Genomic DNA, 11,327 nt, shown 5'->3' with positions numbered 1-11,327 from the left:
ATGAACAGTAGATGTCCTGCCTTGTAAATCTCAGTTGTAATAGAATCAGCACCAGGTGCTTTGCCACAGGAGAGGAGCTTAATGACATTCAATACTCCTTCTTCAGTTGGAAGTTCGGCTAAAGAGGGATTGACTTCATCCTGAGGTATATGGTGACTTCAGCATTGATTGATGTTGGTCTGTTGAGAACATTATGGAATTGTTCAGCCCATCTCTCTAGAATCTTGTCCTTATCACTGGCTCCATCAGCACTGAGAAGTTGAGATGCATCATAGGTCTTCAGCCTATAAATGCCCTTCAGGGTATCATAAAAATGGCTTGAGTTGTTACTATCAGGGTAAAACTGAATTTTTTCTGCCTTTTTATTGAGGCAAGGATCCTGCATGTCTCTAAGCATCACTTGCACTTTATTTTTAATGGAGTTAACATTGCCCTCATAGAGACAGATGGAATGTTCTGTTGCTAAACTCTGTTTGTTTAGCAGCTTCTGAATTTCCCCCTTATTTTCATCAAATCAGTCTTGATGTTTGCAAGTATTCGGGTCCAGATGAGTAACCGTGGTACTGCACAACAGATCTCTAAAAGGTAGTCACTTCTTTTCTTCTCCACTGTTGCCAATCGTGTGTTGGCTCATCTCCCCTTCCAAATGAGCAATGAAATGTTCATGCTCAGAAAAGTACTCTAATCTGTTGAAAGTGTTCTGGTAGTCTTGCCTTGGGGCCATCTCTTTGGTTGAATGTGAATATTTAGCTTGGAGCACATAACCCTATGATTAGTCCAGCACTCCCCATCAAATATTGCCTTTGTCATTTTCACATCTTGTCTGTCTCTTCTCCTTACAATGACATATGTCATTGTAGAAGACAGTGTTGGTGATGAGAAGGTCATGAGATGCACAAGTCTTTAGGAGTAAGTGACCATTGCTGCTGCTTTTTCCAACTCCATTCCTCCCAAGGACTCCACGTATTTAAGTGGTCTTTAAATGCCATTAAATAGGCACTTAATAAATGTTGGTCTGTTGATTGACTAATTGATATTGAATACTCAGACTATCTGAATAACAAATAAAAGTCTTAAATATTTTCCAAAAAAGGAAGTAGAGTAAGTTGCACAGAAACTCACAACAGAAAACACCCCTGGTCCAGAAGGATATACAGGAAAATTCTAGCATGCTTTTTTTCAGTATCATAAATGCAACAATATTCTTTAAAATTGAGATAGAAAACATAGAATAAACTTTTTTTAATGTGATTAAAAAGTGTGTCCATAAAATTGAAAGCAAACATTTTATCCAATGAAGAATCATTACAGGCTTTCCCAGGAAATTTGGGGAATTTAAAAAAAACTGATTTAGACAACTAATATTCTGCACAAGCTTGCATAATAAATCCACAAAAATCTGAATTCCTATATAATAACATCAAAATCCAGATGATAAAAATAGAAAGGCAATTCCCATTTAAAGTAAACATTTACTGCTTAAAATATTAGGGAGTCAGTTTATTAAATGACACGCAATACTTGTACATATTCAACTAGAAAATGCAACTCAAATAATGGTCAACTTAACTTGATTAAAGAATATTCCATGTTCATATCTAGTTTATACACATATGATAAAAAATGAAAAGACTACCAAAGTTGTTTTAACAGACTTAGTTTTATTCTAATCAACTCTAGCTTTAGACAAAATCTTTATTTGGAGAGATAAAACATTAAGTCAATAAACATTTAAAGAGCATTTTATATGCTTATAATTGTCCTGTAAACAGTATTTGTACACACCTCTGTGTGTACTTTGGATACAATAAAAGCAAAATGAATTATGACCCATCCAAAAAAAGCTTGCGTTCTAATGGGGGGTACAAAGGTATATAAATATACATATTTTGTTGTTGCTATTGCTGTTGTTTTGGTTGTTCAGTCGTTTCAGTTATGTCCAACTATTTTTACTCCATTTGGGGTTTTCTTGGCAAAGATATTGGAATGATTTGGCATTTCCTTCTCCAGTTCATTTTATATATGAAGAACTGAGGCAAGCAGGGTTAAATGTATGGCCCAGGGTCACAGAACTAGTAAGTGTCTGAGGCTGGATTTGAACTCACGAAGAGAAGTAAATATTCCTGAGTTCAGATGATGGTTTATTTTTTGTACATATTTATTTTGAGATGCCTAAGACATGACCACTTGGAAATATCCAAAGGGCCATTGGTAATGGGAGACTGGAGGTCAGGAGAAAGATAAGCATTGGGTTGGTTTATAAATCTGGGAATAATATTTGAAAAGATAAAAATGGAGCCCATGAGAGCTAATGAGATCATAAACAAGATAGGGTGGTGGTAGAGTACATCTAGAATATTAAGAAAAAATAATGAAAAATATAGGAATTTGTAGGAAATGTGGGAAATACAGCACTTCTATAATTCAACATGTATTATATATTAACAATAACAAAAAACGACTGTTATTGTTATGTGGAAAAAAACAAAAAAAAGATTAGTGAAACAGATTAGAAAAGGAAGAAGCAAAAGTAAAACTGAACTTAATAATTCAGTATTATATAAACCTGAAAAAAATAAACACAAAGAAAATAATTCTCTATTTTATTAGGACTGTTGGCAAATTTGGCAGTCAAGAAGAAATTACACTTAAATCACACCTCATGCATATTCAATTTTACATTCAAAATTGATGTAGGAACTGAATTTTAAATATAATATCACTTTAAAATTCTAGAAGAGATGCAAATAATATTCCTTTCATGACTATGAGTAAGTAGTGAATTCTTCAACAGGAGATTAGTTGGTTGTTTTCCTTCATTCTCAAAGAGGACCAAAATGACATCACTGTGTTAGAGTCATGTTACAGTATGTCCAACTGTGGTTGATCAGACCAATATGAGCTCTGAATGCCCTACCACAGGTTGCACAGAATAGTGCATGTGAATATTTGGGTGCATTTTCTAAATTTGTACATCTCATGTTTCTTTTGAGCTACTTCATTCTGCTTTGCTTGTAGAGCACAGCACCTTCTTTGATGAGGGCACTCCATGCTGGACAGTGCTTTGCCAGTGAGCTGCATTGTCATGCAACCAGTTTCAGAGTTCTACAAAGAGACCTTGGACTGTCTTTGTATAACTTCTGACCACCATGTGATCGCTTGCCTTTTGTGAGTTCACCATAAAATAGTGTTTTAGGTAAGCACACATTTGGCATTTGAAGAACATGGTTAGCCCATCAGAGTTGTGCTCTCTGCAGTAGAGTTTGAATGCTTGGCAATTTAGTTTGAGAAAGGACCTCAGTGTCCTTTATCCTGCCAGGTGATCTTCAGAATCTTCCTAAGACAATTCAAATGGACACGATTCAATTTCCTGGCATAGCTCTGGTATACTGTCCAGGTTTCACAATCATACAACAATGAGGTCAGCACAATGGCTCTATATACCCTCAATTTGGTAGTCAGTCTATTTAATATGTAATAGACTCTATTACATCTTTTCCCCACACTTTCCTTCTGAGCCTCCCAAGCACTTCTAGCTCTGGAAATGTGCACACCAATCTCATTATCAATGTGTACATCCCTGGAAAGTATACTGCCAAGGTAAGTGAACTTGCCCACAATGTTCAAAACATTTCAATTTATTGTAACCAATGGTTCCACATATTGATGGTGTGGTGCTAGCTGGTGGAGCACTTGTGTTTTCTCGGTGTTAATTGTTGGGTCAAAATTAGCACAAGCAGCAAAGAACTGATCCATACATTGTTGCATCCCAGTTTTAGAGGCTACATTGAGTCTACAATCACACAGTTGGTAAATGTCTGAAAGCAGTATTTGAATGGTGGTATTAATAATTACCAGAAAAGTATACTATCTAGCTGTTTCATTATGCATCTCACTAATTTTTTTTTCTTTGAAAGAAACATTCTTATATCCAGATAGGAGCAAGCAATTTTACATTAAGGGATATTCATTTGATTTGGCCAAATTTCATAATCAATAATAAAAATGAAATAAATGGTTATAATACAATATTAAAAAAGGAAAATGTGTCACAACATAGGAAAGGATATTTCAATAATACGGTCATATTCCTATATGTGGATAGCTAGGTGGCATGGTGGAAAGAGTGCCAGGTCTAGAGTCAGGAAGATTTATCTTTGTGAATTCAAATCTGGCCTCAGACACTTACTAGTTGTGTGACTTTGGGCAAGTTACTTATGCCTATTTGCCTGAGTTCCTCATTTATAAAATGAGCTGGAAAAGGAAATTCAAACCACTCCAGTATCTCTGCCAAGAAAACTCCAAATGTGGTCATGAAGAGTTGGATATGACTGAAAAACAATTGAATAACTGAATTAGTATCTGGGGGAAATGAGAAAGATGACAGACTTTCAATCATTTCTTTATAGACATCAAACACTGTTAGGGCTTTTGAAATTCAAAAGTAACAAAGCTAAACAGTGAAGCCAAAGAAACCCAAATGGCATGAAAATTCTAGGGGAGAACCAGGAGTGTTTTCAAGCTCAAATGAGACAATGGATGCAATGTATTTTATAAATGTTAAAGTGCTACATTACTAAGTAGCAGTAGTAGCAGCAGCAGAAACAGCCTATTGCCTAAAGAGTCACCAGGTCAGTAAAATGGTGATGACTTTTATGGCCTCATTCCTTGAGCTTTCTACTTCACTCTTGCTGAGCTCAAGCAATATTTATAGAGCAAAATGGGGGTATGCTGGGGAATATGTAATAACAAAAATGTATGCACATAGTTTTAAGTTTAATTTAAATTGCTGTCACATCAATTATAGAAATTCAATGAATAAAATAAATCAAGCCTTTCTTTGTAACAATTGTGTTTTCTGAAGTAAAAATGTTCACATTAAAAGTTTAACACAAATCTCCTGAACAGGTGAATTCTGAGGTGAGAACTAGCTATAGCATACCTGTGGTGATAACTCAATGTTTATGTGTTTTATATAGGAGACAAGAATCTTTTAGTGCCCTATCTTGCCTAACAGCTATTCAAAGAAAAAAATATAGGAAATCCCATAAAAGTTAGCCCTGAAAAATTTTCCTCAAAATTATAATGCCATACATAAAGATCATTACAATTACCCAGGTCTTTTTTACTCCAAGGTCAGATCTTATCACTATGTCATGCCACTACTCCAAAATAATTGAAATAAAAATGTTGAGACAAATAATAGTTGAGTGACAGAATACAAAATATCAAGAAAAATCATCAGCATTTCAGTATATTATTAACAAAACAGAAAAAAATGTTGGGAGAAAGAGTAACAAAAACTGTATTTAAAATAAGACCATTCATTAACCTAACAAGAAACACATCGGGAGTTAACCTAGCAATATGTTCATAGGATATATAGAAATAGATATCCAAAAAAAAAAAGATCTAAATAATTGGGAATTTTTTTTTTGTCATGGCTGGGCTATACTGATATAATAATGATGATGATACTACTTAAGATATTCTATGGATTTATCACCAAACTTAGCTATCATTAGGGTTCTTTACAAACTTAGAGAAAAAAAAATAATGAAATCTCTATGGAGGAACAAGAGGTCAAGAATGTTAAAGGAAATAATAAAAAATAGGAAGAATATGGCTTGATATTACTTAAATATTAGACTATATTACAAAGTAATTCTTTTAAATTGGCATTCAGAAAGTAAATCAGTAGATAAATTAGATAAGGAAGGTCTAAATGAACAAATATATAGAATGCTAATGTTTGATGAAACCATAAATTACTGGGAAAAGGACTCTTTATTCAACAAGAATTGTTGGGAAAAGAGGAAAGAAGTTTTCTGGTTTAAAGATTTAGGCCAATAACTTACCTCATAACTGAACCATCAGTGATTGGGTCACATGGGGAACTCTCATGAGAAATCCTTCCATCAATGTGTTTGTCAGTCCTTGATGAACATTTATTAAGCACCTACTGCATCCCAGGCACTATGTCAAGCATATAAAAAGATCTTTAATGTCCTCAATGGGCCCATAATCTAATAAGGGAAACAAAAAGCCAAGATGTATAAACAAGCTATATACAGGGAAAAAAATAGGAACTATTAAAAAGCACAATTAGGAAAGGTTCCTGTTGAAAATGAGACTTTAGTAAGGACTTGAAGGAAGCCAGAGAAACAAATAGGTATAAGTGAAGAGGGATAGTGCTCTGGACATAGATAAAAACCATTAAAAAAAAAAAGCCTGGAGCTGAGAGACAGAATGTGTGCTGTTCTAAGAACAGCAAGTAGGCTAGTTTAACTGGACCAAAGAGTATGTGGGGAATTATAAGATGTAAAAAGATCAAGTAGAAGTTGGGGGATGTTATCAAGGGTTTTGAATAACAAACAGAGTAGATATTGTATTTGGTCCTTAAGGCAACGGTGGAGTTGGGCATGAGTGTAGGCAGTAGGCAAGGAGCCAGCAGAAAGGGATGAATGGGGCCAGCTAGATGGCACAGTGGATAGAGCACCAGCCCTGAAGTCAGGAGGACTTGAGTTCAAATCCCACCTCAGACCAAACACTTGACACTTACTAGCTGTATGACCCTGGGAAAGTCACTTAACCCTAATCACCTAAAAAAAGAAAAAAAAAGAAAGGGATGAATGCCAGAGTAGGTATTACAGAAGGGAGAAATCTGTTAGAAAGTTGAGATAGAATGGGATTGCTTGTGCAGGTAGAGGCATGGGCCTTAGTAAGTAATAAGGCCACCTCTCAAGGTGAGAGGGGGTGAAGATAGAGATAGCTGTCAAAGACATCTGAATGATATGAAATGAAGAAAAGAGTAAAGCATACTATTTGTATTTGCTATTTTTTTCCTTCTCTTTTGTTTTCTCTTTCTTGTGATTCCTCCTATTGGTTCTATTTCTTCCTTACAACATTACTAATGAGAAAATACGTTTAATAGGAATGTATGTGTATAGCCTATATCAGATTGCATGCCATCTTGGGGATGGAGGAGGGGAGAGAGGGGGAGAAAAATTTAAAACTCAAAAGCTTATGGAAATGATTGTTGATAAATTAAAAAATTAGTAAAAAAACAGAAATGAACAAGAGGAGGAGTACAAGGGGAATAGCTTCAATTTTTTTTCTGTAAAATGTGAGGCAAGGTTATCAGATGACAGGGTAAGAGGAGAGGGATCCATGAAAGGCTTGAGGAGGGATGAAAAATTTTGTAAGAGTCACTGGAGAATAAGACAGTAAGTTGATAATGTAAATGTAAAAGAATTGCCTAGCAGCAGGTACAATTAAACTTGCACAACACATATTTGTAGTGGATCTCGTCTGGAACTACATTCAGTAGTATGTGTGTAGGCGTAAAACCAGAAGATGGTGGGAGGCATCCATAGTTGAGGCTTGACAGGCATAATTGGTTATAGGATAAGGGAGATAGAAACTCAAGAGAAGATTATAATGTAGAGCTGAACTGACTCACAATGAGTAAAACTGCAAAAGAGAGGAGACAGTGGCTAGTGCAGAGGAGATGGCCTACAGAAAACAAAGAGGTTGAGTATAAAAAGACTCAGGCTTGGTAAGGGTAGGCAGAGGGAGAAACAGAGAGCCTAAAGATTAGAGTCAGTTAAAGATATTTTGGAATTTTTTAAAAAATAGAATTGGTGCATTTGTGTGTATATGTTGGCAAGAAAAAGGATATGACTTTGTGACTGAGGTGGCATGGAGGAGTAGGTCATGAGAAGTGAGTAGGGTAAGGAACTAAGTAGTTAGACTGTTTGAGGGAGAGCCATCATGTATCTTGAAGTCTCCTACTATGAGAGTGGGAGTTGGAGAAAGAAGAATAATTGTGAGCTAGGTATTGAAGTTACAAATGATACAGACAAAACCCCAAGCCCATGGAAACTTTCTTCCCATTCGCTTAACATCTCTTGGCTACCAAGCCTACTGTCTATATGATATCTCTCCTTGCTATAAAATGGGTACATTTCTCTTTCAAATCCTATATTAACTCACTATCCTTTGTAATGCTTCTTACTTTCAAGTTGGTAATGTACTACTTATTTCCACTATGTATTTTATAAATTTCTTTTAGCCTGACTCATAATTTTGGTTTTTCCAAGTTCGTAGTGGCCCACAACACATAATCTCATAGGATCAATGCAAAAAAAAATTAATGTAACAGAAGTAGGTATTCAGGATTGTGGGTAGTTTGAAGTAACTGAAAACACTGCACAATTTCCAAATGTGATCTAGCCCAATTTCCCTCTTCCTAAGAATTCTAGTAATAGCTAACAGTGTTAAGATGCTGAAGTTTGAAAAAAAAAAGTAATTTGTACCTATTAGTTATTAATGGATCATTGATAATCACCAGACATGAAAAGAATTTATCTAGCTAACTAGCAAATGAACTATTTACTAAGTATTTAATGTATTCTAATCATTGTGCTAAGCACTGGAGATACAAATATAAGTACATAAAATAGTTCTTGCCATTAAGGATCTTACATTCCAGCATATAAAGACAACACAAATTAAGAAATGTTGAACAAACGACAGTGTATTGGATAAGGAGTCAGAGGAATGGTGATTGGAATCATTGCATACTTGATTTATAAGTCCTTTGCAGGAATGGTAGTACTGATTTGATTACTGATCTCAGAGCTAGAGTGCCAAAGCAGACGAAGAAGGATAGGGTACACACATGGAAAAATGGAATAAAAATGTTGAAACAACAGGGCACATATGGGTCTAGGCATGATATGATGAATACTCATGAACTATTATTATCATTATTATTATTAGTGTTTATATGTGCTGGGCACTATGTTAAGCATTTTACAATTATTATCTCATTTGATCTTCACAACAACCTTGAGAGGTAGGTGCTATTATTATCCCAATGTAACAGATGAGAAAACTGAGGCACATAAAGGTGAAGTTGCCCAAGACTGTACATCTAGGAAGTTTCTGAGGCCATATTTGAATTCAAGTCTTCCTAACTTCACATCTAATGCTTTATCCATGGTGCTACTGAACTATTGCAGGTTACAGTGTGGAAATCCTATTGGATGCTGGGGGTTCTTTTATAGAAGCTTTATTGGGGGATGGGAAGAGAATGAAACTTTATAAAGCACATACTGTTTCATACACTATGCAAAATCCTTTACAGAAATTATCTCATTTGCTTATCACAACATTGTAATGAAAGTACCATTATTATCCTTATTTCACAGTTGAGTAGACTTAGGGAAATAGAGACTAAGTGACTTGTCCAAACAGCAAGTGTTTGATTCCAGATTTTAACTCAGGTCTTCCCGACTCCAGGCAAAGTCCCCTCTCTACTCAGCTAGGTTTATGGAAAGACATGAATAAGCAGCACTTAATATGAGAAAGTATGGAGGCTTTCTAATCTGGAAGCAGAGATGAGGGGGTGGAAGAGGTGTATCCAAGATGATGAAATCATTGAACCATCAAATATTCAAGGTGCATTCTCACCTCATTGGAGAATTAGAGTATAGAAGAGACACATGTTGTTGTTTTTTTAATTTAGCCAGGCAAACATCAGTAGAAAGTATTTAATTATATTTATTTTGTGTGGGGAAAAAAATCAGTGAAGTAGCAGACATATGAGGTCATGATTCACATTGTCAATTGTGTATTAGATTATATTTATTCTGAGAGGCTTTTCACTAAGTAACAGTATCTTATTTAGTCAATAGTGATATTGTTCTCCAGTTACTATGATTGCACATTGCCAAAGATTAATCTTTCATATTCATGATATGCTTGTTATCCTAATTCTCTTGAAAAATATTTGAAAATCAGGTTGTTTTTCTCCATGACATTTTAGTTTAATACCATCTCATATTCATTTATTGTACTTGGTTTAGATGCAATTCATTCAAATCCCATAAACATTTATTACGTACCTACTATTTATTAGATGCTATATCACAAGTACAAAAATAGAAACTAGTCTTTACCCTCAAACTGGCTCATGTTTTACTGGCTATACACAAAAGCAACACAAATAAAAAACACGCAAAGTAATTTGTGGGGACAGAATAACAACAATTAGTAAGATGAGGGAAATTATTATGGAGCAGTTGGCAGCTGATTGAACCTTCAAAACAAACAATGCTTTTCAAAGTTAGAGATGAAGAAAGAATATAAACCAAGAATATGGACCATGGTCTCCTGCTAAGCATGTATTGAGTTTGGAGGACAATTAAAAGTCAATTTAAAAAAAATGTTAAGCTTCCAAAAAGAAATAGTAACAAGAAACCCAAAGAGGAATGAATGACAAATATATATATATATATATATAATATTATATATATATAATGTATGTATGTATGCACATATATACAGACATATATATACGTATATGCATGTGATACATTGTAGCTATAAATAACTAGGGAGGTTTTTTATTATTTTTACAGCAACAAGGAGTCACTAATTTTTTTTTAATTTTTGACCTGTTAGGACCTGTGCTCTAGGAAGATTTTTTTGGCAGGTATGTGTATAGAATGGACTATATTAGGGAAAGAAATGAAGCAGAGAGACCATTTAGGTAGTCCTTTTAAGAGACCAGGAAAGAGATGATGATGTGCCATATTAGAAATCATAGACATATGGGTGAAAAGAATGGAATGTATATGATAGAAGGTGTGCAACTGGAATTAATAAGACATGGTGACTAATTAGATATGTAGGATGAAGGAGTTTAGTTAATTAGTAAAATCATGGCAGTCTCAAAAATATGGAATTTAGGAACAGGCTGGGATTTTGAGCGGAAAGATAACTAATCCCACTTTGGACATATTCATTTGGAAATGAGTTTGGCATATCTAGGAAGGAGAGGTAGTAAGAGCTGCTTAATAGTGTCAAAAATGAAGAATCATAAAAGAGGTGATGAGTAAATGGTCATTAAACTTAATAATTATTGTATCATTGTCCAACTTAGAAACAACTATTGTAGTAGAATGGTGATTCCAGAAGCTAGGTGTTAAACTGGGTTGAAAAAGTAGGTGAATGATGTAAAAGATGAATACAATATAGAAAATTATATTAAAGATGGTTGCAATGAAATAAGCAGTATTAGCTGTTTGCCTAATATCAATACCCTATTTGACACTGGGTGAAAAGAGTCATCCAAAAGTCAGTGAATAGTTAATAATAAGGGAAAATTATAAATGCTGAAGGGGTTGCAGAAGAACAACCACTTTAGTGGTGACTGAATCAGTGGCAGCATCATAATTTCTAGACTTCTCAGTTCACAGACACAAAAGAAAACCTAAAAGGTCAGCAGGAAGGGTCTGTGTTACCTGGTGAGAATGGAG

Source organism: Phascolarctos cinereus, unplaced genomic scaffold (assembly GCF_003287225.1).
Source record: "Phascolarctos cinereus isolate Bilbo 61053 unplaced genomic scaffold, phaCin_HiC Scaffold_2;HRSCAF=192, whole genome shotgun sequence".
Classification (NCBI taxonomy): Eukaryota; Metazoa; Chordata; class Mammalia; order Diprotodontia; family Phascolarctidae; genus Phascolarctos; species Phascolarctos cinereus.
The sequence above is the reverse complement of the archived record's forward strand: the minus strand, read 5'-3'. Positions refer to the sequence as shown.